Source organism: Gadus chalcogrammus, chromosome 3 (assembly GCF_026213295.1).
Source record: "Gadus chalcogrammus isolate NIFS_2021 chromosome 3, NIFS_Gcha_1.0, whole genome shotgun sequence".
Classification (NCBI taxonomy): Eukaryota; Metazoa; Chordata; class Actinopteri; order Gadiformes; family Gadidae; genus Gadus; species Gadus chalcogrammus.
Genome location: NC_079414.1, coordinates 3,016,319 through 3,021,281, shown reverse-complemented (window position 1 = coordinate 3,021,281; position 4,963 = coordinate 3,016,319). Strand labels below are relative to the sequence as shown.

General features: G+C 41.3%; 1 long non-coding RNA gene across 2 annotated transcripts; it reads left to right on the top strand.

Annotated features, from left to right (window-relative positions):
- The first annotated feature begins 1,206 nt into the window (after window positions 1–1,206).
- Window positions 1,207–4,494, top strand: LOC130378043 (uncharacterized). 2 transcript variants are annotated; one of them, XR_008894454.1, is made up of 3 exons: window positions 1,207–1,276; window positions 4,181–4,249; window positions 4,329–4,494. It is a non-coding gene; the product is annotated as an uncharacterized LOC130378043 (long non-coding RNA). The 2 variants fall into 2 exon arrangements; XR_008894453.1 differs by lacking the exon at window positions 1,207–1,276 and adding an exon at window positions 3,868–4,029.
- Window positions 4,495–4,963: the final 469 nt, after the last annotated feature.

The window sequence follows — 4,963 nt, the reverse complement described above, 5'->3', positions numbered from 1 at the left end:
TCGTTGAAATTCCTCTCGCCGGATGGCAAGATGGACTTGAATGCCAGTATTTCTCTCCCTCTGTTTTTTCAAATGGAAAGCGGAGTAGAGAGGTTCCTATTGGCTCGCCGTTTGACGAGTTGGTTTTGTCTGCCAGTATGGCACTCCCGCCGTTTTTTTAAAATAAGAAACGGATGATAGAAGCTCCTTATTGGAAAGTCGAACTCCGTAGCTCCGCCCCCGGTGGTAGCGGACCTAATGGAAACCGTATTACTCTGGTTTTTCCCTTCACTTTCATGGATTCCATGAAGGACGGATTGGGGCCGGATTCTTTGCAGACTCACTTTTTTCTCTTGATCATCGCCTTGCTTGATATGAGGAATTAGTTTTTTATTAAGCTGTTGTGTTTTGCACATCCTCTGCTTTTTTGAGTCGTGTGCCCTTGTGACTTAAGTTTCTTGACTGGGGTCCAGCAGGACATTGATTGGGCTCCGCTCGCAGCTTCACCTTAGCCCATAAGGCGAATATGGCGGCCTAGACGGTGTAGCCTACATGAAATTGAACGATAGTTATGTTATTATAACTCTAGTTCTATGATTGTAGGCGTAGCCGTCTAGTTTCCCACCTGCTGTACCCTCCAAATGCTGAAAGAATAGCGTGTAGGATGGGCGGCGGTTTGCGCCGCGTTATATAGCCTACACGGTGCCGTGGGAATGTGGGCGGGGCCCACGTTGATTGGTGCATAGTTTAAATTTTCAGTGCGCGCAAGCACGCGCACGGGACTACTCAGTCCAACTATGTGCAATTCCCCTCGACCCTACAGAGTGTACCAAAGAATATGCTGCCAAAAAGGCCAGAGAGCAAAATAAAGTACAGTTTGCACCAGAGCCTCAACAGACATCTCAAATCGGAATCAGCCGGCTATACGAACATCCAGCGTCACTAGACCCCATCCAAAACCCACACCTCAACATAAATTGCAGCCAATAGTGATTGATTTCGTAATTCGTTTCCGTGATTCTGTTCGGTCAGGTCGCCAAGAAGAGTCGTTTGCGAATCGTTCGTTCGTTCAGTCGCGTGTCCGGTAGCGGTGAATCGAATCATGGAATCACGGTTCTCAGCCGAGTCAGTCAGACTCAGCTCCTCCCTCGTTCTCGTTCTCAAACGATCATGCATGGTCATCAATAAACATAACAACATTACAACTAGATTCCTTTCAGCTGAGGAGGAGCACTTCATAGAATAGGGATATTGTTGCCCAGGCCCTGCACATCAACTGCTGACTTTATCCTGAAAGGTCAGTCAATATCGTTCATTTTATATATGAAAAATACCCGAGAGAAAGGAACAATGTGTCAAGCAAAATGTATGAAGGACAAGGCTACTCGACAAGAAATTGCAAAAATTTAGCTCTTGGTGGAAACAATGTAAGAACCATCTGAGGCTTTACTTTACCTCAGCGATAATACGATAGTTAGTAGGGTTGGGCAATCGTCTACAAGCTTCCATCGTCCGATAGCGCCCCCTAGCGATCGCCGATAGTCGATACTATCGGGGGGCAACTTTATAATAATTTTATAATAATAATTATTTATAATAATTTATCACATTGAAAAAAATCGGAGGAGGAGCTGTCATGATGACACACGCGGATGACACACAGCTCGTAGCTGTGTTCGAAATCGTTCCCCATCACGGATATAGTGCACTATATAGGGGGCTCGCCATTTTGCAGAGTTGTTCGAATTCTCACTGGTTAATTTCATGCACTATATAGTGCACTTAAAATACCCAAAATTTGAGTGTTCATATGATGTTCCCTACGTGTTACTCCCGTATACCACAATGCAATGCGGTCGTGTTTTTCCGGAGGAGAAGAAGAAGCGGAATAACCGCGAAAACAAATACATTTAATTATGGATTCTCCGGCTTTCGTTTAGAAATGTCACGATTTATTTGGGATTTAACATAGAAAATGTAGCATTCAAAATTAATACGAAAAACCTTGTTCAAGGAAATGTAACATTGAACATCAATACAACCTCCAGCTTTCCTCGAGAGTGCCCGGTTTGTTTACATGACGTGGGCGCATCTGTCTGCGTCACACAACTACCCGGCGCATTTACTGACGCAAATGACGTTTAGAAATGATCAGCGTAGCGTCCGAATTCTCGTTTGTTCGTTCCCTATGTAGTGCACTATATCATGGACACTATAGGGAATAGTGAGTGAGTGAATAGGGAACGATTTCGAACACCGCTCATGTACCACAGCTGTGACCCGGAAATGGTGCAGCGGGGTTTGATGTATTTCGCCGTGCGAGCAGACCGGTAGGTTTCGAGCCCCTCCCTCTCCTCTCGCAGCAGTGAGTGAATACGGCAGGTCAGCGCTACATAGTATGTTTTCCATCTGTGCCAGTTAATTTCAATTACAATTTGCGGGGCTTTTTAAGTTGTAAAAATAGCTACCACAGCGCTGTTTTTCAAAAAAAAAAAAAAAAAATAAATTAAATTAAAAATGAATTATCGCCTTTTTATCGGCAACTTCAGACGATCGACGATGGAATCCATCTATCGTCGATATCCGATAGAATCGACTATCGGCCCATCCCTAATAGTTAGGCGAGTGCTGGATGCAGCGCTCAACTATTGTTCTTCATAAGTTTTATTCTTTCTTTCTTTCTTTCGTTATTATTCTCTACAAACTTTGGGACCTATCTCCTTCCTCAATTATTCCCCTAGAGACTCCATTCAAATGTTTGAATATTCAGAATAGCTTGGAATCGAGCGCTTCCTTTCAGATTCTTTAAATATTTAATACTTTTTAAGATATTCTACCTTTAAAATATATATTTTTTAACACGGGAGTCAATTGGAGGACGTCCTCTGGTACTTCAACTGTTTAAGACGTTACTAAATCAATTTCCAACCGTTTATCTTCATTCAAACCATTATACAAATCTTCAATATTCAATAATATCTAAACTGAATTTCAATATCATTTAAACTTTCTTCAGAATCACAGTTTTAGTTTCCAACCGTCATATTCTACAGTTGGTCCCATTGAAGCCGTCTGCCCATTCTGACACTTAAATTACTTAAGACATCTAACTCGGTCACATTTCAACCGTTTACCTTCGTTCAAACCCTTTGACAAATCTACACACTTGTATCTTCAATAATATCCAAACGGAATTTCGATATCATTTAAACTTTATTCAGAATCAGGGTTTTAGTTTCATACCAGCTTTGTTATCAGTTGGTCTCATTGATTTACGTTGACGCTGGAGCGTGATGACGTTCAGCAGTGATGCCAGATTGGGCGTTTTTTCCCGCCAGATTGGGCTACACTCCAAGTAGGTCTATCTGCAGCCGGAGACACTTGCCAAAAACGCCCATTGCTCTGCCAAACACGCCCATTGCTCTGCCAAACACACCCATAGCTTGTGCGCGTGCGTAACGCTACAGAATTAATATGGCCGCCGCTGATAGTGGAAATTAACAATGGAGGTAAGAACAATTTCACTTGACCGTTAATTAGACCCTTCTTTTTAGGCTTTCTCAAGATCCTGAGGAGACATTCATTGATGTTATGTTAAGAAACATTGTAAACAACTAACATTGGTTCAGTTAGCTTAAGTGCTAACAATCACCTCAATTTGGTTTAGTTACCAGCAATTAAAATGTTGGATCTGTTAGAAACTTTCCAGTGTCCGTTATGCCACAAGACAGGGGGGTACCAGCGGTCCGTTGTGAAGTATTGTGGCAAGTCCATCTATGATAACATTTGTAAAATTTACATTTTGAATGGTTCCCCTAAGGTGTAGTGTCCTGCATATTAAAAATCAATGTATGTGCATTTATTTCCATCCTGTTTCATCACAAGACTTTGGGGTAAGACCTGGTAATAAATGGAATGCTCTGGTGTTTTAATTGGAGGTATGGGAGGAAGTTTTCCCACTTTACTGAGGAAGGAAAATCAACCCTCCGAGACAATGTCCCACCTGCCTTTAGGATTGCACGAAAAAGGAGACTTTCAAGCTGCACAGTGGTCAGTGCTAAGTACTCCATGTGTCTTTATGGCTCGTGCAGTATGTTTAGTTTGGTACTGTGTCATTCTGAATCCAACCTGGATCGCTTTTTAAAATAATAAACCTTTGCATATTAAACATGATTGCGCAATAATGATGTTTGGTCTACAGATGCCGTTGGACTCTGACGAGGACCATGTTTTCAATAAGAGGCCTTACAGCTTTCCTTCTAAGGAGATGGTTAGTATAAAGTTAATTTCATACAAAGACAATGTCCACCATCAGAGCTGTATTCATGTGAATTTGTGTATCCCTTTAGGGAAGTGGAGTTACCATGGACAAAGATGTCTTCAGCTTGAAAGAAGACACATCTCTCATTTAATCACAGTAATTTATTGGTACAGGCTTAAGCATTTTAGAATTTAATTTAGAATTTAAAGAATGGAGTTAAATGTTTTGAAACAGCTCTTGTTCTTTTTGACAAAGGCTTCCATTTTTGTTCAATAAAATGTGTCTTATATCAACTGCTGGCTTCATATCATTTTGTTGATTCTAGATAGAAATAGTCTGAAATGTCTTAACTACTGCCAAGCGTTAAGCATGAGATTTTTACAAGCTTACAAAATTAAACATGCTTTTAACAGATACCTTATGAGGCTTTCCTTAAGGAGAAGGAGAGAGAGGCTCTTTGCGTCTAAGTTCATGATCCAGGTTGATCCACAACCAGTCACAACATGCCTAAAAGCTGCATGCCTAAAAGTTATTCAAATGTTAAAACGGTTTGTAAACCTAAGAAAAAGCTGTGATCCCTTACGAAGGAAACCGTGGATAAGAAGAGAGGCGCCAGGGTCAGTAGCCTACGTGAAAAAAGTGGAGGAAAACCTTTGCTTCCAGAATTGTGTATCTCACTCAAAAAATCATGTACAGACTTTTTTCAAACTTTGTATGCGTGTG